This window comes from Petaurus breviceps, unplaced genomic scaffold, assembly GCF_028583685.1.
Source record: "Petaurus breviceps papuanus isolate PSGF00001 unplaced genomic scaffold, PetGlider_PUasm1.0 90925, whole genome shotgun sequence".
In the NCBI taxonomy this organism is placed as follows: Eukaryota; Metazoa; Chordata; class Mammalia; order Diprotodontia; family Petauridae; genus Petaurus; species Petaurus breviceps.
The window spans coordinates 2,093,819-2,118,955 of NW_027187380.1; the positions used below are offsets into that span (position 1 = coordinate 2,093,819).

General features: G+C 37.9%; 1 protein-coding gene and 2 pseudogenes across 11 annotated transcripts in view; 2 read left to right on the forward strand and 1 right to left on the reverse strand.

The window, feature by feature from the left end:
* Nucleotides 1–25,137, reverse strand: part of RBFOX3 (RNA binding fox-1 homolog 3) — a 1,004,344-nt gene that overhangs the window by 537,212 nt on the left and 441,995 nt on the right. The window lies entirely within an intron of this gene.
* Nucleotides 18,113–18,792, forward strand: LOC138152749 (PRELI domain-containing protein 1, mitochondrial pseudogene; annotated as a pseudogene).
* On the forward strand, nucleotides 19,038–19,751 carry LOC138152235 (small ribosomal subunit protein uS5 pseudogene; annotated as a pseudogene).

Consider the following 25,137-nt stretch of genomic DNA (forward strand, 5'->3'; position numbering starts at 1 on the left):
TTTAATCCTATCTAGACCCCTTCTGAAGTGGATGCCAGGTTTACTCCCATCCAAATCTTTCCACAGATCTTTTCCTAAAAAGAGGGTTAGTCTCATCTACCAAAGGGTAGATTCTTAAAATCTCAAAATATGTTTTAATAAACATTGTCTCTCACTAAAAGAAGGCTTGAATTGAATTCTCTCAAGGCAGGACCCATGTCTTTTGCCCTTGGATTTTGGGGTTCCCAGCACCCCTAGACAACAACAGGTACATTACTTCACCTATTGAACATCAGTTTCCTCATATGTAGAGGCAACTTCCCATGCCTATCAGGCTGTCTGTCTTTATGACTGCTTCTTAATTTTTCTGGCTTCCTTTAAGATTTAGCTCAAATAATACCTTCTTCAGGTCTTTCTGGGTCAATTCAGTTGCTACTGCCTATCCCTTTGAGATAACCTTCCATTGACTCCCTATGTAACTTGCACATATTTTAGTTTATCTACATGTTATCTCCTCCATTAGAATGTGAGCTCTTTCAGTGCAAGGATAGTGTTTTTGCCTTCTTTTGTATCCCCAGGGCTAAAAACAGTGCCTAGAACTGAGTTTTGGCTTTATTGGTTCAGAACTGAAAAGGAGGAGAGAAGGCTGGACTGCTTCCAGTAAACTGCAAAGCACTTGTACTAACTCTAAGCTTCCTATAATAGCAAAAGCTGGTCCTTTCAAGACAAACATTTTGTACTGAAAATATAACACAATGCTGCCATATATCTGCAAGACCTTGAAAATGACTGCCTCCAAAGAATTGAAGATAAGCATCAGTCAGCTGGCAATAGAGAAGCTCCTAGTGGGTGTGAACAGACTAAAACATATAACTTAGGAAGAACTCTGAAGAATGGGAGTAGATGATGACCCAACATAATTGCATAACAGAAAAAGAAGATAAACTGGTCACATGGAGAGTGGAGGAATGACAAATGGATGACCAGAGTGTTCCACTGGGAGACTGATGATGATAAATGGAGGAGGACCCCTGGTCCTCCCTGTGACAAAATTTTGGGAGGATATGCATGAGCAATGCACAGGATAGGAAGGTATGGATCAGTTGCTCATCTGCATCCTTGGAGGGAATATCTGAATTTAGGAGAGCACAGATCTATTTATTTCAGATGGGACAGCACCCAAATGGCCTGAATTCATCTCAATATTGTTTTGTCTTGTTTTGTTTTGCAATAAGAAGAAAAGGTTCTCTCTAGTTGTCAGCCTCTTTTCACATATAATATCTATGTTGCTTGCTTTGTTCCTTAAGAGATCCCTAAATTGTGTGTTCAGATGTTTCATATTTGAATTCAGATTTATGTTATTCCAAACAAGACTGCAGACTGCTTTCTGAGAGGTCTTAAAAGAAATTAATAAAATTCTACAATATCAGAGTTTGAATGGACCCTGGGGCCTATTCAAAGCTAATCCATATCTCTCTTACATGGAGAAAAAAGAGAGGACAAATGGATAGCCAGAATGCCATACCTAAGTGACATCCCCCTCAAAAAAAAATCCCCCCAAAAGTGGTTATCCAACAACCATTTATTAAGCCCTTGATGTGTGCCCAGTGCTTCACTGGAAGACCTATAATGGTAGGAAAGACACTATATTCTCAGGCAACCAATGTTCCATTTGGAATTAATTTACATCTGCTGCGCCAATCAGCTTCCATTCACTATTCCTAGTTGGATAACCCAAGGCTAACTCAAACAAATGTAATCCTTCTCCAAATATCCCTCCCCTCTTCTCTGCTTCGCTCCCCTGCCCTCCCCTCTCCTCTACAAATCTTGAAAGGCAACAGCCTGTAGCTCCTCTCTCCTCCCTTCAAGTCTTTCTCTTTTCTTGTTCAAGTTCCCCTAGATGATCTTCTCTTGGGACTTCAGGTGTTCTAGTCATCCTTCTGCTTCCCCTCAAACTAGTCAGGATCTTCCTAAAATAAGGAGATGCCATTTCCATTGTGTCCTGTGCCCTTCCACCTCTCTGCTGGCAAATGAAATGAAAGCACTCTGTACCATATGTCAGGGACTTAATTCCTCAATTTTCTCTGCAATTTTATGAAGAAATAATGGATCTTTTTTTTTAAAGGCCAGTTGTAAAGCAGTTTTCTGCTCACCCAAACCCAGTCAGGGTTACCAGGTAGGGGACCAAGCTCAGTAACAGAATAAATGGCTCTACTTGGACAAACATAAATTAAATCAAAGAAGCCTTGGTATCCTGATGCCAAGAACGCCAGGCTCAAGTGCCAAAGGGACAAGGGGGAAGGAGAGCACTAACCTAGGAAAAGTCTAGGTAGAAAAAATAACGATGCTTTTCTTTTAGCAAAAGGTTGGCTTTTTGTGTAGGAGCAGGATTTTATAATAGCTGAGAATTAAGAAAACTCATTAAACTAATTAGCTGTTAAAGAAGACTTAGAACAGCAAATGCAAACTGAGAGGGAGGGCTTTTAAACATTTGATTTAATTTAAATTGATCTAGGGGAATGAGAAAGTAACTAAGTTGGCTGCCCCAAGGTCTATGGTGTGCAAAGGCTCCCCACATGTACCTACACACACACACACACACACACACACACACACACACACACCCCTCTTGCTAATATGTTTGTTTTCCTATAGACATATGACTTCCTTTAAGAAAATTTCAAATATAAATATCTTTATTTGCAAAATGGAAGAATTAAATTGTTATTATATTACAAAAAGTTTTCAAAAGATTTACTTCAGGGTTCCTTTAAAGTAGTCTTCCCCAGTTAAGTTAAAATATTACCTGATCCACAAAAATTCAATTTTTGCACAGCTTTTCAGGAATATATCCACCACATCAAAGGCAATATGTCCCTATCCTCTATTCCCTCCCTGATAGCTCACACTCACATGTGGACATGGCTTTTCATCTTCTTCAGAAACCTAATTGCTATCAATCCCCCTACTTCTACCTAATAACCAGTTATCTCTTTCCAGTATTTCAATCTCAGATCTCTCTACCCAAATCTATTGGTTCAGTACTGAATCAATTCCACCATCCAGCAGATTTTCTACTAGTTTCTCTTTCAGTACAGTCTTCTTAATTTAGTACCATATAGTTTTTCACCTCATATCCCAGGATATGCCATACTGGGAGGCTCAGAGGACTTGTGCCTCTACAGATACTCCATCCTCCATCAACTCCCTTAGCTCTCAGGAGGCCAAGGTACATAACCAATTTCCAACCAGGCTGTGATCATTCGGAACCTGAAAGAGTTTTCATTGAGGAGAGCTACATTTCAGTCAATAGGTTTTCAATGATGTCCTATCTGTGGCAAAAGCTTTAGTGGAGATTTTTAAAGAATATAAAAGAAATAGAAGAGGTGGTCCCTACTCCCAAGAATTTTACAAATTAGTTAGAAAGACAAAATACATCCACACGTGAAATAACTTGGGCATAACTGTACATTAATAGCAACCACATCCTTCTCCAAAAACTGAATTCTAAAGTCCAAATGGGATGATTAAAACAGGAATGAAAAGATTTGGGGTAGGGTTAAATTAGGAAGGTTCACCTCAGAAGTCCGTTCTTTTAATCCACTATACCATCAATTCCATGCATAAAGGAGATACATGAAAGAAAGGGCAAGATTACAGATACATATAACTAATAGGAAGCAGCTTGGACTGAATCTACCAGATACCACTGCTTGTTTCATGTTTCCTGATCAACCAACCTTGACCATGTAACGTTCCTGCTGTCTTGGCATAAGATAGAGTCATGAGCATGGATGACAGCCAACTGGTTTAAGTTCAGTTTTGGTAAAATGGAAACAGTAGGAACTGGAGACAAGTATGGAGATGGAGCATAAAGTTAAAGTTATCCCTCTAAAAAACAAACTGAGGCACACGTTTGGGTTCCATATCTACCTTTGTTACTGTTACTAGCAAAAAAAATGTAGCGGAAACTTTTATGAGTAACAGAGATGGCCAAGTCTAAGTTAAAAGGATTCAATTTTCTAAATAAATACAATTCTTCCCTAGAGGCCCTGACACCTACTATAGCTTCACCTATCTAGTCCAATTCTCTTCCCCACGTAGTATGGCATCTTGATCAACCCACACAAACTTTCTTTAACTTTTGCCCATGAAGTTATTAAATTGTATATTTAGAGCTGGAAAGGACAATGGAGTCCAGGGATTCTTAACCTGTAGTTCACAGATCCTCTTGGGTCTAGATACCTCCCTTTGGGGATAGACTTCAGGGGGTCTATGAACTTAGAAGGGCAAAATTACATCTTTATTTTTTTACTAATCTTAATAATAGAAATGTTAGCATTTGCTTCCATCATTTCTTTAAAAACATTATGCTGCAAAGGGGTGCAAATGCCCAAAATTCCAAACCCAAACAACAAGGTTAAGAGCAATTTATCTAGTTCAATCAACATATTTTACATTAAGGATATTTAGGCCCAGAGAGATCGAGTGATTTAGCCCAGGTCACACGGGTATTAAGTAGCAGAAGTGGAATTCAAACCTAAGATATATGACTTCAAATCCAGGATTCTTTTCTACCTTTTCCAGGGATCCCTCCCAATCTTCCTTATCCTAAGTTAGGAATAAATTTATTTTTTTGTGGTGCTTGATACCAGTATTTGACTTTGGTATCTACTGGCATGTGGGCAAGGACATTGGAAGGAAGTAGTGATGGATAAAAAATTCCACTAAGACTGGCTTCCTGCATTGCTGCAGCAGAAGCAAGCAGAGAAAAGACTTACATAGAGAAAAGAAATCAATTGCCAGTAGAAATGTGGAAGAGGCATAAAACAGGGATCCTCTCCTGATTCTGTATCTGGCCAGGGTTTCTCAGAAAGAAATTATTGATGTCTTCAAGGAAGGTGGAATGGATATGGCCAGCTCAGCCCTTCCCCCACTCCTATACCCAGGCAAAGCCAACTGTTTAGTTGAATTCCTTTTCAAAATATTGTAAAAGGTGATATTCTAATGTGAACAAATTGACTCAATTAAATTAATACTAGCCTCTCCATCCCCTGCCTACTGCTTGTCTGGTCAATTACCTCACCCTGGATTAGAAAACCAGGATGAAAGAAAAGTGTTTTTGTAAAGTAACATCAACTAAGTCCTATTTCTGATGCCATCAATCAATAAAGATTGAGAGAATGGATATAAAGAAAGAAGAAAAAGAAAAGTTAGTGTGATAAATTCAAAGTATCTGGGGGAGGTGGTAGAAAGACAGAAATGGAGAACATGAGAATTGTTTCTAGCCCCTTTTTTTCTTCTTTTCTTCCCCCAACCAATCCGACAAGCACCTAATAAATACTTGTTAAGTGGGAGATACTATGCTAGATACAGAGCATTTAAACACAAAATGACAAATAGATACTGACTTCATGAAACTTACTTCCTATTGGGATAAGGTAATTTTAGAAAGGAGAAGTACTAATAATAAAAATAGATGGGTCAGAAGAAGCTTCTTGGAGGAAACTGCCCCATGAGGTAAGCCTTGAATGAAGTTAGGGATTCTAAGTGACAGCAGAGGGAAGGCAATACATTCAAGGCATGGGAGACAGGCAGTGTAAAGCTGAAGAGATAAAAAAAACACTCACTTTGTACTACAGAGAATAGGAGAGGGAAATGAAACAACAGATTATGTTTGTGTTTTTTGTTTTGTCTTTTACAAGTCTATTAGTCATTGTGGGCTATTTTATTTTCATTTTTGTTGTCATTATTATTTGCTTTTTACACCATTTAATGATTCTTTGACTAAGCACAACATATTTCCTTCCCTCCCAAATTTCACTTCCTTAATGAGGTTCTTTCTATACTTTTTGGACTCTACCTCATACACTATGTTTGCTCCTGTGTGGCCTCTGCTTCCCCCACCCACCCACCCCATGCATGGAGCCAAGAATCAATTTATGTACAAAATAATACATCCACATTAAAAGATCATGGTATTGGCAATCTCCTGAGAATTACTTGCTACTAGAAATGAGACTAGGAATTTGTCTTCAGGTTTCTTTGTGCCTGTAGGAGGTAAACAAGAGGGTGTTTCTCACAAATGAGCACAGATTTAGAGCATCTAAGAAACATTATATTGGCATTATATCCACTTTCTAATGTTGTCTGAAAGAAGCACACAGCAAGTTCTTCCTCTGGGAGTACAGGCAGAAATTGGAGGCCATTGGAAAAAATGTAAAACCCTTCTTTTATTTTGTGCCTGCCTTACCCTCAATCCTTTTAGCACTTTCTCTAAGAGAGGTCTGCTGCTTTCTAAATAAGCATATGAATCCAATGTATCGATTGCAGGGGTATCTAAACTTTGCTAGTTTGCCATCTTGCTTTTGATGCTATGTCAGTCATTGGTATTTCATCTAGATGGAGAGCTGCAGAAGTATAATTCTAGTATATTCACACTCATATTTGTTTATGGCCATGAATATGCAATAACTCATACAAAACAATGAAGCTTCCTTGTCAAGACCAAGCCTAGAAGCTGTAAAGCTTCCTGGTTTTTCCCTAGGTTCTCCTTTACTTAACTGCTTCTATGTCCTACTCTGCTCTAGGAAACGCCAATCTTTGAGACCAGAGAAAAGGACCAGCTGAAGCAAAGCTGCCTTTTCTCCTTCTAAGCTTGCCATCTCTGGCTCACACCTTCTTTAGAGATGTGAAAAGAAATAAATAAGTCTATTTGAAAGGCTTTGCTTTTCAACCACTGATGGGCTAGAGATCATAATAAAAATAGTAATAATGCCACTTAAAGAGTTAAGTAAACAGAGCTGATTTATATCAAAAAGAAAGTTTAAATAAGGCAGAGCATTGGAATTTTTATGAGCTGATGTTAATAAATGCCTTACTCATTAGGGCCTGAAATCACCTCAACACCCTCTTAGAACACTGAAAGGAAATACACAAATAGAAAGGTAGATTGATAATAAATGGCCCACTCTGGCCTCCAATTAATACAGAAATCTCAGAAAGCAGAGATTTTCCATTAGGGATGCTGTGCAGTACACTGAAAAAAACACAAGATTTGGAGTAAGGAGACATGAGCTCAAATCCCAGCTCTAACATTTACTGGATATGTGACACTGGACAAGACATATCACCTCTGTGAACCCCAATTTCCTTCATGTAAAATGGAGATCATAATACTTACCTAATAGTGTTGTTCTAAGGAAAGCACTTTTAAAAACTCAACATACTATGGAAGCCTGAGTTATTAACTTCCATCACCACTAGGGTTCTAAAATTCAAACTCAGGCGACTGACCCAAGGAAGATGAGAAGTAAAAAAAAAAAAAAATCAGAAACAGATGAATTAAGAGTTAAAAGGCACAGATAGGGCCCCTTCTCAGACTCTCACCTCAGAACAAGGAAGATCAAGGAAGCAGGTTAAAATTCAGTAATTCAGGAGTCTGAGAAATGGCTGACCTTGACATAATTTCCTTATTTGACTTAGTTTACTAGAACATAAGATATGGCAATCACTGTTTCATTAAGTAGGTATTTGGCAAGTATCTTTCATAAGTATATAAAGATGTGTGTACTAGAACCTTGTGGTTAAGAGCATACCAATATCAATCTCATTCTTTCTGAACTAAACAGAGGTGCTGTGAAAGATAACTGGAGAGAAGGAAGGAGCCTGGACACTTGGCGAGGTTTGTTTTTCAGTCCCTCTCTCTAGTCCTGTTTCCTTTCCCAATAGTTTACATGCTATCTTATAGTATTTAATGCTGCTATTTTACAGAACTGTGTCAACTCAGTCACCATTTAATAGATATTTGCTGATTACAACCTATTGATTTCAACCATAGCATATGTGCAAGGATTGCTGTCACTGACTCTGACACTGCTACATATTTGCTTATTACATAAAGGAAATTGTTGTCAGGGGAACAAAGTATTCTTTCTCTTCCACAAAAGTGTGGCTGACAAATCTGTTAGGCATAGATTACTCAGGAAAAAAAATCAAGTAAGGAATTTTCCCAAACCTCTAAAAACTCCACCCTGTGGATGGCATAAGCAAAGATGTGCAAAGATTGTGGGCCAGGCATATTGTCACACCCTGGAAGAACATTCTTATTGGCCCTTCTGGGAATATTCACTCCCACGTAGTACCTCTATGCCAGCACCCTGCCCCATGTTTTGTCTAGATCTGCTGGGGGTGAATATGGGCAGAAACCATTAGTTAAAGCAATAAGACTTTGCCCAGGGACATCAAATTAGTAAGTTTAGTGGCACTTCCAGTTTTTCACCAGCACTAAACAAATAAGTTTACCAACTAATTAGAAAGAATAATTGGTTAAAATAAGAAACTACCAGATGGTAGACTGGGTGAGCTGGTGCTGTGTCCCCAGTATTCTAGACAACAGACTTGCAGTGCTATAGCAGGTCTCTGTTTCCCTTAAAGATAGTGTTCCCCAATGCCCAACTTAGAGACACAGTTTGTCACACTTGCCCTAGGCACAAAATTTTCTACTTATGACTTTGGCTACCTATTCTAAACATTTAGAGAAGAAAGTGACTGAGCAAATGAAAACTATTATTATTGATAAAGAATCATGGAGATTTTCCCTATTTGTTTGACAAAGATAACCCAGTTCTAAAATGGGAGTCAAAAGGATTGGATTTTAATCTGTAACATCAGTTATTTAATTAAATTATTCTAGGAAAAGTGCTTACCTAAAAGGAAAGGGGAGAGAAAATCAGAAGAGAATGGGGATAGATGGGAGGGATCGATCCTAAGGCCTCTGCATGTCTATGACAAATTTCATTCAAAGTGTTATCATGCCGAAAACATGAAAACCTTGGGATCCACACAATGGTTTATGTTATAGGTAAAATTTTCTAAAATTCTAGAAACCCTCTGGATGGGTCTAAAAGATTCACCTAATGCCTAGTTCCACATTACAGCAGATTGGATTACAGTTATGGTCCAGTATATTTAGATTACTTTAGACTAGAAAGAGTTCACACTTAGCACAAATCCCCCAGTTGCTTTGTCTGCATAGGGATTATAGGATAATTCTCTAAGCAATACTTCTATGCAGAACAGGATTCCCTCTGCAAACATGTATCTGTAGTCATTCTAGAGAAATTTCTGAGAAATATTGTCCTTTTATCATACCCCACTTTTTCTTTATCTACTAGATGACTCTGTTTATTCTTTTATTTTTTAATCTATTCGTTCTTTCCGTCTCTTCTGGTTTTTTTTTTTTTAGAAACTTTCCCCCCCAGAGAGTACAACTTCTCTTCCTTTTCATCATTCCTGTTACCATCCATTTCTACTTCTTGCCATCTTCATATAAACTCTAGCCCCCTCCCTTACTTCCCTCCATTCATCCATTCTTAAAACCTAGCCTTCCCTGCCCCACCCCCTTCTCTGACCTCAGCTTGCTAAGACTATCTCTAGCTCAAGAAACACAGAGGGCAAGTTGTACAGCAGAAGGATTTAATTGCATGTCAAAATTAAATCTCTTTTGATGAAGAACAATTCAACTACAGCTCTGCCTAATCAAATTAACAAAGTCTTTTTTGATTTTCAATTATCTTCTTCACTGGAACACTTTATCCAAGGCTCCTGTGATGCAGCTTGACAAGCCCCGAATTAACAATGAAGGTGGCTCACTACATGGAAAGTAGTGATACATCACCCCATATCCCACCCCTCAACTACCAATACCAACTACCATGGAAGAGTAAGGAGACCAAAGCAAAAAATCTAAATAAACTCCTGGTGCTTATTCATAAACTGCTCTGCAGAAATGAAAATACTTTCTAGGTATAATCTTAGCCATCTTTGAGAAGAACATTTATTATATTTTTCTCCCTTTGAGGCAAATGGGGCATGAAGAGAGTATATAATAGATGAAAGGTCATAGAATAAGTGCAGAAAGAAGATATGAGTGCTGATCTCAGATCTGAAGGGTTCTAAAAGTATTTTTAATAGTTTTTAAAAGTCTGTAAACTTTTTAAAAAATATATTTTGATAACTGTATTTCTTTCTTTTTGTTGTATTTTTGTTTTTGTTTTCCCAAGGGGGGAAGGCAAAGCAATTAGGGTTGACTTGCCCAAGGTCAAACAGCTAGTAAGTGTCAAGTGTCTGAGGCCAGATTTGAACTACAGTCCTCCTGACTCCAGGGCTGGTGCTTTATTCATTGCACCATCTTAGCTGCCCCTAGGTAACTGTATTTCAATGTAATTGATTTCTTTTTTAACTGGGAGGCAGTAGTGAGTCTGAAGCAACTACAATCCCCCAGAAATGTGGCCTGAAGCCAAAAAGATCTGGGTTCTGCTCTGTCTGATCTACAACAGGTGGCAAAGCCAGTTCCTAGCAGATGATTGACTGCCCAGGGAGACTGAGGCCTGAAATAGCCTCATATCAAATCTGGCTTTGTCACAGGAGGCAAAAATCACTCACAGTAGGTGACTGAAAGGAAGCAGAGAAGCTAAGACACCTAGTATGCCCCAGAGTCCTCTAAGACAAAGGCATTAAATACACAGCCAGGTGTCTACCTTTGGAACCACAACACACCCAACTGTGGTAGGAATCAAATTAATATGTAATTGGGAAATGTTTAACGAAAGAAATAAAAATAGAATAAAATGTAGGTAACATTACATTGTAAAACTAAGTCAATATGCATCACTCAGGGATCCTTATGTAAAGACTAGTGACCCCTTTTCTATTTTACTTTGACAGCACTGCTCAAGGATTCCTGAAATAAGCAGGATCTCAGATATCTGGTCATGGCCAGTCACGGCTGTACGTGGGGACAAGGCCGACTCTTAGTCAGAGAATGAGACAGAGATGGATAAGGATGAGGGGCCAAGGCATCTTTGGAAAACAAGGACACAGAGGCAGAATCTAGGGCTGGCACTAGCACCAGAACCTATTCCCTTTCCCAGACCAGGATGGGGCACCAAGAACCAACATCCCCATCTGTGACTGCAGCAAGGCAGTGGCAGTGAAATAAGGACTATACCAAGAATAGAGCTTGGGTCTGGCTCTGCCATCTGAGAATGTAGGAGAAGGAATCTCCTGGCCTTGGCACAAAGTCTCAAACCAGAAACTGAGGCTAGGGACACAAGTAAACAGAATAGAATAGAAACGGAAAGGTCTAAGCATTTATATAGTACCTGCTATGTACCAGGAACTTTGCTAAGCACTTTTTACAAACATCTCATTTGGATGTATTTGAAGAAGAAAACTAAAATAATAATTTAATACTTTTGATTAAGGTAAGCCCAAGAAATAAATACAGAAGAAAAGAGTAGCTCCAAAATCAATATAAGTAAAGTTTAAGAAGAAAAGAATGGTTGTGACACAAGGACTTCAAGAGTAGATGGAAGAAATGAAGCATGAGGGAAAAAATGAAATTAGAACTCTTTAAGACAAAACTGGAGAAAGAATAAACAGCTTGGATCAGAGAGAAGAAAGTCTTGCCCAAGGAGTTAGATGGTTCAGTGGATAGAGCTCTGGGCCTGGAATCAGGAAGACTTAAGCTCAAATCCAGACATAGGCACTTAAATAGCTATGTGTTCCTGGGCAAGTCACTTCACCTCTATTTGCATCAGTATCCTCATCTGTAAAATAAAGACCCACCTCGAGGGGTGTTGTGGGGATCAAATGAGATAGTAATTATAAAGCAGTAAGCACACAGTAAGAATTATATAGATATTAGCTATAATTATCATCCTTATGTGTAGGGCACATCATAAAAAATAGAATGACTCAAAAAGAACACAATTCCATAAGACAACAAGAAATACTAGAACAAACAACTGGAAAATTAGAATATAAGAGATATCTATTATCAAAAACAACTTGAAAACAGATTCAGGAGAGATAAGTTAAGAATCACTGCATTCCTTGAAAATCATGGCCAAATAAAAGTAGAAACTGCTGAGAAAACTGGAAAGCAGCCTGGCAGAAATCAGGTTTATAATATGTCATACCATATACTACCATAAGTTCCCTGTGGATATAAGACCTAAATATCGCAAACAAATTAGAGAGAAAGGAAGAAGATGGCTTTTACAACTACAGGTAGGGGGGTAATCCTTAGACAAACAAGGTATAAAAATAATTGTAAATGATAACATAACATTTGTTAACCTTTTATACAAGCAAAATCAATGTGGTAAGAAACAAATGATAAACAGTTAATTTGTTCACAGTCTTTGCATCAAATTTCTCTGATAAAGGTCTAATATTCCCTCTGTATCAGAAAATTATATAGAAATATTTGCATTCATAAATACACATGTGTATATACATATGTGTATATTCACATACAAACAAACAAGCTATTCCTCAATAGATAAGCAGTCAAAAGATGAGAAATAGCATTTTTCAAATAAAAACTGCAAGATATCAATAACTAGGAAAAAATTCTCCAAATCACCAATAATAGGAGAAATTTGGAACCAACACTGAGGTTCTGCCTGATCCTTATCAGATTGGTAAAAATATCAAAAAGAAAATGTCCAATTGTTCAAGAGGATTAACATAGTGCCAGTAAAGCTGTAAATTAGAACAGCTACTCCAGAACACAGTTAGGGACTATATCACTTTGTCACTAAGCGATTTTTACTCTTTGACTTAGTGATAACATTACTAGGAACATACTCTACAGAGGTCATGGACAAAGAGAAAGGATTCATACTACAAAAATATTTACAGTGGGACATTTTTGTAGCAAAAAAAAAAAAATGGAAACAAAGTGGGTATCCCTCAACTGGGGAATAAACAAATTGTGGTATATTGGTTTAATGGACTATTATTATATTATATGAAATAAAGGATATGACTCAAGAGAAACTTAGGAAGACCTGGGTTTGAATTTGATCTTTGAAAACTAATAGTGGGGTGACTAAGTGAATAATTTCTGTTGACCTCAGTTTCCTTATCTGTAAGATGAGAGGGTTGGATTCAATGACATTTAAGGTGCAACGCAGCACTAAACCTATGATTCTATGTCTCTACAATCTTATAAATTTGTAGCATGGGTTTTAAGGTCACTATCCCACCTCCCATCTTACGCTAAGTCTGGTCCCCAGAGCTCAGCTTCTATAGGGTTGGGCATATTTTTCTAATGCTGTTGTTGACAAATGCTCATTGGTATGCCCCACTCCCTCCAATGATTATCAGTTAATAAGTTAGCTTTCAGAAGGGGAATTCATGAAGGTGGTATATTAAGAACAATTGGTGAAAAATGTCCTCTCCCCACCCTCATTCCACTTTCATGACATAAATCATACAGTATCCAGAAAAAAGTGGGCTCTCAAGTTCAGGAAGCATGTGTGGCCGGCCGTATGGTGAACGGGTAACTCACACACCTAGCTGCTAAACATGTAGCTCTTCCACTGTACTCCTTATGCAGTTCTGAAGTTGGCTTTCTTCTATGAATCTAATTTGGTCTTGGCTTCCAGTGCGTGTACTGTCAAAATCTGGTTCTGTCCCTAGGATGCTGCTAGGACTTCAGTTAGAATGTCAAAATCCTCCAACCTTCTGCCCTTCAAAAGTTAATCTTCCAGTTAAGGATGGGGTGAGGACAAGGTGCTATCTTTCTCCCAAATAAAGGTCTTATCTTCTGATAGTTTCAGGATTAAGTAGGGTGAGGGTAATTGATTCAATAAAGAGGTTCCCCCTCCCCACACACACCCAGCACACAAAGGCTCATGAACTAATGCAGAGTGAAGTGAATAGAAACATTACAATTTACAAAATGGTCACACTCATATAAGAAAAACAAAATTGAAGGACTTCTAAATTCCGATCAATGCAGTAATGGATTCCAGAATGAGACTTAGATTTTCAGAGATGATAACGTTGATTTCTTTTGCCTAACTATTCTTATTTGTTAAAAGAGAGGGCTTGGAATAGAGGGGAGAGCAGAGGGCAAGGGAAGATGAGGTTGCTGTATAGTGATAGCAATGCTAAAGAGAAAAAAAAGTGTCAATAAACCACTTGACTATCTAGAAAAGAATAGGAGAAATTTCAGAAAGAGACAAAGACAAGCAGAGTTGTTTGTTATTATTGTGTTAAATTTAATATAATCTTTTAAGAAAGCTTCTTGTAATGGACATTCACAATTTCACATACAATCCTCTTTCTTTCACTGACATTTTTCATGTGCTTTAATCTCCTAAGAAATGAATTTTTAAGAAAAGGAATCAAGCTTTCCTTCCTGGGGAATCAATCTCTAAACTAGGTGTTGCCTCACTAGCAAGGAGACTCTGGAACAAACACTCTCTTACCAATTCTACCTCAAATACCATCTTTCCCATTCATCCCTTCCTATCCACTCATGTAGCCAGCCACAATCATTATTTACACCCTCATCATCTTTTGCCTGGTCCACTGAAATATTCTTTTCAATGGTCTCTCTACCTCACATCTTTTCATGCTCGAATCCATCATTTAAAAAGCTGCCAAAGAGATAATCCTAGAGCACAGGTATGAGCATATCACTCCTCTGCTCAAGAAATTTCAATGACTTCCTAAGATCTTTAAGTAGTAGGAAAGCTCCTCTGTTTTATTTAAACACTTTATAACGTGACTCTAAACTGTTAGTTTCCTTTATACAATGAATTGTCTGCTCAATTCTTTCTTGCTGTTTCTTTCATGATGCATTCCTTCTCCCATTTTTGCCTTTGCACAGGCTATCTACTGTCTAGAATGCATTCCCTCTTCATGTCTACCTCTTAGAGTCCCCAGCTTCCTTAAAAACTTAGCTCAAGTACCAACTCCCACATTGAGGGATTTCTGGAGCAGCCCCTCATCCGACAGTGATGCCCCTAATCAATTTTATACATGTCATATAAATTTCAATTAAGCATATATGTTGTTTCATTTGAGAGAACATAAGCTTCCTGAAGGCAGATATAGTTCCATTTTCATATTTGTACCTTGATACCCCACACAATGCTTGGAATATAGCACTCAGTACATGATTTTAAAAAATTATTTGCTTGATTTCACACAGTATTTAGTTATTGTTTCTCCTTACCTAATTATAAAATCACAAAGAAGATACTTAAAAAGATACAAATGAAAAATATGGTCCAAAAATACTATGGAACAATTTGGTGCTGCAAGAAGAAAAAACACTTCTCCAGGAAAAAAAAAAAGTTAAAGCAATTGACAAAGGATGAAATGCACTGCTTCTTTTATAATGGTGTGATACCTAAAAGGAGTAGGAAGAGAAATTTTGTTTAATAAAAATTGCTTAAATCTGTATGCAAAACTACAGTTTTCAGAGATGTGTGAGCAGTTTGGCATTGAACTTTGGCATTAAAAAAAGATATAAATCATCTTGAAAAGGATGCAGAGTAATGCTTTTCTATGGGAACAGTATGAAGCTTTAAATGGGGAAGCAAAAGAATTTATTTATTAAATAGAATAGAATAGAACTTATAGAATCCAAGTATAAAGAAATTACTTCTGAAGACTACAGAATGGCTAGAACTTCAGAGCACTGTGATTACTCAGATTATTTGTACATAACTGTTTTAAGGCTTAAGAGATTAAAATTCAGAAAATAATTAATTGTGTAACTGGAGACTATGGGATGATTTAATGACCATTGATTTCATAGGGGAGATTTTGTGAAATGAATCAATGAATAGGCAGAAATCTATGAATTAAACCAATGAGAGTAGTGGTTGAAGACTGAAGAACCTGGCAAGTGAAAACTGAAAACTGAATAAATAGAAGGAAATTATAGCAGATCTTTTTATAATGGCAAAGAAATGGAAGCTGAGATGCTTATCAATCAGGAAATGACTAGACAAGTTGTAGCATATGATTGTGTTGGAGTATTACTGTACTATAAGAAATGACAAGGGAGGAGGTTTCAGGAAAAAAGAAAACATGGCAAGACATATATGAACTGATGTAAAACGAATTTGTATTTATTTATCATCTGTACTATGTGGAAAAGCAGGCAGAAGTGGCAGCTGAAAAGAAGCTAATTTCTCCCTAATTGGCTAAAGAGAGAATGGAGCTTATCAGATAAACATCTGTGTCAGCTATGGTCCTTCAAATTGACCTAGAGTTGGAGAGAGTTGAAGCCTCTTAGATGCACCTTGTGTTCTCCTCCACTTCTGGTTATGAAGGGGAGAGCATAGTGGGGGTAGCCAGGTTCTGTAGCTACTTTGCTGAGAGCCCTGTTTGCTATAAACTTATTGGTCAATATATCATTCTAATGAGTGAATAACTAGCTGGGCTTGTCTGCATTGCCAGAGAGAGCAAGCATGCTGAGCTTTGCAATTCTGTCTTCATGGGAATTTTAGCCAATTAAGAATATGACACCTACTCAACACCCTTTTAAGGGTGATTGTAAATTGAAAAGGCTTGTAAATGTTTCTTTGTTTCTAGAAGAAGAGGGGATTTCCCTGGTAAGAGACACTAGTGTGGGCGGGTCATGTGTTACACAAGGTATGAAAGAGAATAGCAAGAAGAGACAAAGATTGGCCAAGGGATCTTTTAAAATTGAGTATAAATCTACAGTGGAAAAAAATGGACCTTTAATAAAAGACATTCCTTTCAGGCTTTCCTGATGAAAAGACCAGAGTACAAACTGAGCAGACCCTTTCATCTTGTGATATGATTACTATGATCATACCCCCAAAGAGAACAAAGAGGAAAAAAAGGAGAAAAAAAATACAAAAATATTTACATCAGTTGTTTTTATAGTGATAAAGAACTAGAAACTGAGGGTTATTGAGGCTAAATAAAATATGGTAAGTGAATATGAAATATCATGCCATAAGAAATGATGAAAGGAAGAAGGGGGAGCCAAGATGGCAGAGTAGGGACCCATCTGAACTCTCCCAACATTACCCTCCAAACAACTTTAAAATGATGCCTTAAATCAAATTTTGGAGCAGCAGAGACACAAAAAGGTGAGAGGGAGACATTTTTCCAGCCTACGACAGTTTAGAAAGTTCAGAGGAGAGATCTGTAACAGGGCAAAGCAGAGCAGCAGCAACAGCTTTGGGAGCACTACACCCAAAGATGGTAAGGGGGTCAGACCACTGGTCAGAAAGAGATTACAAAGGACCCTTTTCTGGTACTGGGTGCAGCTGGAGGTAACTGGAAACTCTATTGCCAATACAGAGGTCTGATTTGCAGTTGCAGGCTAGAGAGAAGTGCTCAGTCACAAGGGAGTAGGGACCATGGTCACAGTTCTAGGGCCAAGATTAGTGCTAGCGGCTTATAGCTGTAGGACAGCAAGGAATTTGGTCACAGTTCAGGGTCAAGAAGAGTACTAGTAATTGCAGCTGCAGGGGAGCAGGGGCCCTTCCTGAGTAAAGATCAGAAGGGCTACCAAGAAAGCAGTGAACACACCTTTCCCAGAATAACACCACCTTTGAAACACGAAAAACTCTCAGACCTCCAGAATTAGCTCTGAAAACAGCAGCAGAAAAAGCTCAAAGTCTGGCATAGTGTCTCCCAATCTCCAGGTGAGAAGAGTCAAACTTCATCATAAAGGTCAAAGTAAAAAAATATAGGCTGTGAAAATGAGAACAAAACAACAACAAATGAATTTAACAATTTAACCATGAAAAGTTACTATGGTGGCAGAGAAAATGAAGGCATACACTTAGAAGAAGACAGCAATGTGGGAACAACTATCAAAAAAAAAGCCTTGAAGAAAAATACTTATTGGATCCAAGGTCTGTGAGAATTCCTAGAAGAGTTAAAGAGATATACACGGTAGAGGAAAGAGTGGGAAAAGAAATGAGAGTGATGCAAGAAAATTATGAAAAGAGAATTAACAGCTTACTAAAAGAGGCACAAAACAATATTAAAGAAAATATCAACTTAAAAAACAGAATTGGTCTAATGTTAAAAGAGGCACAAAAATCCACTAAAGAGAAAGAATACTTATAAGAAGCAAAATTGGCCAAATAGAAAAGGAAGTACAAAAATTCACTGGCAATGGCCAGACCCCCCCTCATGGCGGCAGTGGTGGTGGTGGAGGCAGTGGTTTTGAGATGGTCACAGAGAGCACAAGCCCAGTGACCCATCTCTCCCCCACCCAACCCCTCCATGCTATACACCTCCTGACACTACCCCAACCCAGACCCCCATTGGGATGACGGTGAAGCACTTCCTGGCACAGAGCATGCTCTGGAGCTCCTGGAACCAAGTGTTTGCTGCCTTCTGGCAGCATTATCCCAAGCCCTATAGCAACCATGTGCTGACAGAGGACATTGTGCACCAGGAAATGACTACTGATCAGAAGCTGCTGCCCAGGTGGCTTCTAATGAATACCAACAGGATGCTTCCCCCCCCCCCCCCCCCACACACACACTGGGCAGAGAGCTTCTTTCCTGCTAATGCAGCCCACTCAGTGAACATCCTTGAGGACTATATCATGGACCCACAGAACCAGACCATGACCCACTTTCACCTGGAACATCAACCACATCCAGCTGATGGTGGTGGAGGAAAGATGTGTTTACTGTGTGAATCCTGAAAACAGTGACTGGACTGAAATCTGATGGGAGGCCTGGGTCTCCTCCAATTTGTTTGGGGTCTCCAGAGCTGTTCAGGAGTTTAGCCTAGCTAGATTAAAAAATAATGTGACCAAGATCATCAAAGGCTTTGAGTACATCTTGGCCAAACTGCTAGGTGAAGCTCCTTCTAAGACACTTGCTGAAACAGCTAAGGAAGCAACTGAAATGGCAAAGGAAACTGCTCTGGTAGTTACTGAGAAGGCCAGGGAAGGCAGCCACCAAGAAGAGTCAGCAACAACAGCAATACTATGCTTAAAAGAGTCACCCTGCTGCCTCCCAGACCACAAGCACCCAAGGCTGAGAGCTTCTTGGGAAGGCATGGTATTGGGCCCAGAGCCCCAGCCCCTGAGCAGACCATCAACACAATGCAAGCCCACAGACAATCCAGCTCTTATCCCATCACCCACCCTATGAACAAGTTGTAATTTATCACTGAAAATCCATTTTCACCTTCTACTTCTAGGGAACACCAATGGAGGACGGTACTGGTGCTGCAAGGAGTGGGTTCCTGTCACGAAGCTGGACCGGCTAGTCAAGGACATGGAGATCAAGTCTTTAGAAGAGATCTATCTTTTCTCGCTTCCTATCAAGGAGTCTGAGATCATAGATTTCTTCCTGGGATCTTCACTGACAGATGAGTTTCTGAAGACCATGCCTGTTCAGAAACAAACTAGAGCTGGACAACGTACCAGGTTCAAGGCTTTTATCGCCATTGGTTACTACAATGGCTGCGTTGGTCTGGGTGTCAAGTGCTCCAAGGAAGTGGCCACAGCTATTTGTGGTCCTATCATTCTGACCATGCTGTTCATCATTCTTGTGAGACGTGGCTACTGGGAGATCAAGACCGGTAAGCCTCACACAGAACCCTGCAAGGTCACTGGGTGACGTGGGTAGGTTCTGGTGCACCTGATCCCCACCCCTAGAGGTACTAGCATTGTCCCAGCTCCTGTGCCTAAGAAGCTCCTGATGATGGCTGGAACTGATGACTGCTACACTTCTGCAAGAGGCTGTGCTGCCATTCTGGGCAGCTTTGCTAAAGCTACCTTTGATGCCATCTCCAAAATATACAGTTATCTAACCCTAGACCTGTGGAAGGAGACTGTGTTCACTAAGTCTTCTTATCAGCAATTCACCAACCATTTTGTGAAGACTCACACTCGAGTGTCTGTCCAGAGGACCCAGGCAGCTGCTGTGGCAACCACATAGATGTTGTTTTTTTTTTTTATAAACAAATAAATTGAACTATGCCTGCTAAAAAAATCAGTTTTTAGTAATTTAAAAAAAATCACTAAACAAAATAATTTTTTAAAAATTAGAATTGGACAACTAGAAACCAATGACTACATGAGACATCAAAAAACAATAAAACAAATTCAAAAGAAGAAAAAATAGAAGAAAATGTGAACTATCTTAATGGAAAAATAACTTATCTGGAAAATAGATCAAGAAGAGATAATTTAAAAATTATTGGATTGCCTGAAGACCATGTTAAAGAAAGAACCTAGATAATATATTTCAAGAAATTCTCATGGAAAACTTCCCTGATGTCTTACATCCAGAGGGTAAAATAGAAATTGCAAGATTTCATTGATCACCTCCTGAAAGTGTTCCAAAATGAAAAATCCCAGGAATATTATGAACAAATTCCAGAGTTCCCAGGTCAAGGAGAAAATACTGCAAACAGCCAGAAAGAAAAAAAATTCAAATATCATGAAGTCATAGTCAGCATCACACACGATTTAATACTTCCCTGTTAAAGGAGCAAAGGGCATGGAATATGATATTCCTGAAGTCAATGGAGCTAGGATTACAACCAAGAATAACCCACCCAGCAAAACTGAGCATAATCATTCAGGGGAAATAATGAATATTTAATGAAATCGAGGACTTGAAAAGACCAGAGCTAAATCAAAAATTTAACATTCAAATAGTAGAGTCAAGAGAAGCACAAAAAGATAAACATGAAAGAGTAATCCTAAGGGACTCAATAAAGTTAGATTGTTTATATTTCTACATGGGATGGAATACATACAACTCCTAAGAACTTTATCATTATTAGTACACCTAAAAGGAGTTTATATAGACAGATGGCATGACAGAGTCAATTATGCTGAAATGATTTCCAAAAAATAAAAAAAATAATAAAAGAAGGGTTGGGAAAGAGGGATGTATTGGGAGAAGAGGGAAGGGAGACTTAGAACAGGGAAAGTTTGGGGTAGCTAGGTGGCGCAGTGAATAGAGCACCAACCCTGGAGTCAGGAGGACCTGAGTTCAAATCCAGCCTCAGACACTTGACACACTAGCCATGTGATTTTGGGCAAGTCACTTAACCCCAATTGCCCTCCAAAAAGCAAAAAACAAACAAACAAAAAGAACAGGGAAAGTTTTCTTATATAAAAGAGATGTGCAAGGAGGAGCATTTACAATTGTAGGGGAAATGGCAGGAGTGGGGAAGAACTGTCGGCAATGCTTGAACTTCATTTTCATCAGAATTGGTTCAAAGAGAGAAGAACACACACACACACAGTTGTTTATAGAAATATAACTTAATAGGAAAATCAGAGGGGAAGGGAATAAGAGAATGGAGAAATTATGAAAGGGAGGGTAGATTAGGGGAGGCAGTAGTTAGAAGCAAAACAGACTTTTGAGGAAGGACAGAATAAAGAGAAAGAGAATGATAGATAAAGGAAAATGGAATGGATGGAAATGCACAGTTTGTGGTCATAACTATGAACATGAATGGGATGAGCTAACCCACAAAATGGAAGTGGATAGCAGAATGGATTAGAAATGAGAATTTAACAACATGTTGTATATATGAGACACACTTGGGAAAGAAAGACACACGTGGAGTTAAAATGAAGGGCTAGGGTAGAGTCTATTATGCTTCAGTTGAAGTGAAGAGGGCAAGAGTGGTAATCATGATCTCAGACAACTCAAAAAGAAAATTAGACATAATTGAAAGAGATAATCAGGGAGACTACATTTTGCTAAAATGAATCATAGACAATGTAGTAATATCAAAATTTACAAGTTTCTCTTGTAAAGGCCTCAGTTCTCAAATATATAGAGCTACATTTAAATTCATAAAAATAATAACCATTCTCCAATTGATAAATGGTCAAAGGATAGGAACAGGAAGTTTTCAGAAGAAGAAATCAAAGCTATCTATAGTCATATGAAAAATGCTCTAAATCACTATTGATAAGAGAAAGGCAAATTAAAACAGCTCTGAGGTACAGTGTCACACCTATCAGAAATGGCAAATACTGGAGGGTATGATGGAAAATAGCTAAATTAATAAATTATTGGTATAAAAATAAACTGGTTCAACTATTCTAGTGAGCAATCTGGAATTATGCCCAAAAGGCTATACTACTGTACATATCTTTTGATCTAGCAATACTACTACTAGTTCTGTATCTTTAAAAGATCAAAGAAAAAGGAAAAGAATTTTATGTATAAAAATATTTATAGCAGATCTTTTTATAATGGCAAAGAAATGGAAGCTGAGATGCTTATCAATCAGGAAATACTAGACAAGTTGTAGCATATGATTGTGTTGGAGTATTACTGTACTATAAGAAATGACAAGGGAGGAGGTTTCAGGAAAAAAGAAAACATGGCAAGACATATATGAACTGATGTAAAATGAATTTGAAGAATCAAGAGGTCACTGTGCACAGTTACAGCAATGCTGTAATGACCAATTGTAAAAGGCTTGGTTACTCTGATCAGTTTGGTGATTCAAGACAATTCCAAAGAACTCATGATGAAAAAATGCTATCCACTTCTAGAGAAAGAACTGATGAACTCTGAGTTCAAATTGAAGTGTAATTTTCTCACTTTTTTTGAGATATGGCTAATATGGAAATTCATTTTACATGATTTCACTATGCTGTTTGTCTTCTCTGTGAGAAGGGGAGGTGTGGGAGGGAGGAAGAGAATCTGGAACTCAAAATTTAAAAAAGAAAAAATAATAAATTAAAAACAATAACAATAGATCATCAAGACATAAAAAAGAAATTATGGAAGGGATAATTTTAGTTTAGGAAGACATATATGAACTGATACAGTTAGTTGAGAATAACTGGAACACTTTGTTTTCTACAACATAAAAGAAACAACTTTGAAATATTGACTTAAGATCAAAGCAGTGACCAATACAGGAAGGGAAGGGAAGAAGCACTAATACTAAATATCTACTATGTGTCAGGTATCATTGTTGATACCTGAGTTGATCCTCACAACCACAATGGGGCATCTTTATTATCCCCATTTTGCATCTGAGGAAATTGAGCCTTCAGAGATTAAGTGACTTGCCCAGAGTCACACAGCTAGGAGATTTTTGAGGTCAAATTTTTACTCAAATTTTCCTGACTTCAGGCCCACTGCACCCACCTAACTGCCTCAGTAGTAATTTCAGAAGACTAATGTTGAAAGAGAGGTATGGAACTCCATGCAGAATCAAACCTACATTTTTGTATATGGCCAATATGAGAATTTATTTTGCTTTACTATGCATTTTTGTTATAAGGATTTTATTCCTAACTACAGATAGGAGGGGAAGAGTTCTTGATCTAAATAAGTTAGTGTAGCTCAGGGGAACTATTAACTAGGTAAAAAAATTATTTTTTGCAGCAAAGCTCTCTGATAATTGTCTGATTTCTAAAGTACATTGGGAATTGAAATAAATACTTAAGGAAAAAGGCCATTCCCCAAGAGATAAATGGTCAGTGGATATGAACAGGCAGTTCTCAAGGGAAGAAATCTAAAGCACTAAACAACCAAATGAGAAAATGATCCAAATCACTAATAAGAGATATGCAAATTAAAACATTTTGAGGTCTCATCTCAAACCTATGCAATTGACAAAGATGAAAAAAAAAGAAAAATGTTGTAGTTGGAAGACAGTCATATTTACGTAGCATTGATGGAGCTGTGAAATACTCTAGTCAGGAAAATAATTGAGTGCAGGAGAGATGTATGGGTAGTGATGTGATGGAAATAAGTAAAGAAAGAAAAGAGTATCAGTGGAACATTTCTAAAATATACAGAAGAGATCTAAGTTCTGTGGAGAAAGGAACATGGCAAGTCAAAATTTATACTGCACTATTAAATTTAATATATAGTAAAAAATAAACTCTATGTCTACAATAGATGTATGGTTTCATATGCAATCCTCTTTTCTGTCTTTTTTCTGTATGTCCATGGTCACATTTGTTGATGATAAAAAAAAAGAACTTAAAAATCATTTACTGAAAGAACAATATGTAATCACACTAATCTTGACTACTTCCACCCATGACTGTGCATTCTGCTTTTTCTGAAAAACTAAGCCAAGAGATCCCACACTATTACAAGTTCCTTCTGATTTCCCACAACAACCAAACAGTATCACAGACACCAAAATCCAAATGACAGTAAATAAAGTATATTATGTTTCTTCTTAGGCTCATTGTTTGGATGGTCCCTTCTGACCCATATACCACTTCCTTCCAGGCCTTGTGACAAAGGATGGCAGTTTTTGTTCTTTCTTTTTCCTTCCTTCCCAATATCTTTTCCTTTGCTTTTCTTTCTTCTTATTCACACAGTGAACATCAAAAGTTTAATTTATATCATAAACTGGGTTTGTAAGCCCTAACTTGAAATCAGAGCATGAAAGGGAATGAAAATACAGTCTGTTTTGTTAAGAGGGATGATTTTTGTTTGTTTTAAAATCATTAGCACTTAATCCAAAATACATGACCTACTTCTGTGCCCCCTCTTTTCCTTATAATCCAATAACTGTCCAATACAAAAAGAAGTTTCAATATTAGGCAACTATTATGCACAAAGCAATGGGGATACAGAGATAAAACAAAGAAAAATCTCATTCCTCAGGGAGCATACTTCCTTAAATTTCTCTCACTCTCTATATACTTTATGAAACTAATGAATACCCATCTCTCCTCTAGGAAAAATGCCTTTAAAGAAAGGGCTCCAAAATTTAAATTAAATCATGGTCTAACTTCCTCTACCTGAAAAAGATGAAAACATCACTATTCCTCTATTACTGACAAAAAAGCCACATCAGTAAAAAGTAGTTAATTCATACTAGTGTCTTTGATCAAAGATTTAGTCAATTTTTCTTCCCCTTTTGAAACAAAATCTTACATTTTATTGACAGAAAATTAATTGCTGCTGATTAAATTTCATTGCCAATGGAACACTCTTTCCCTGGAGGAATCCCACCCAGATGGCTGCTTTCTGTCCCAACTTTCCAAACGCTCTGTGATGAATGAAAGCATAGCCAAACCTGGGGATTCCTGGGACCTCTCTATGATTTGGAATCAAATTGATCATTGGAATCCCTAGTCATGCAGCCTTACAAAGGGTATAGGATTGAATAACTGTTTAACATTTGCTCTTTCACCTTAAAGAGGTTCAATGAAATGACCTATCAAAGCCCTTCCAACTCTTAAGTTGTGATTCCATGACCTAAGAATGGGCTCACAAATGATCTTCCAGTTCATTCAGGATTTACCAAAAAATTTCAGAGTTAATTCTCTTTTGCTTGAACACTAAAACCTATTCTCCTTTTCCTCTTCCTCATGGCAGC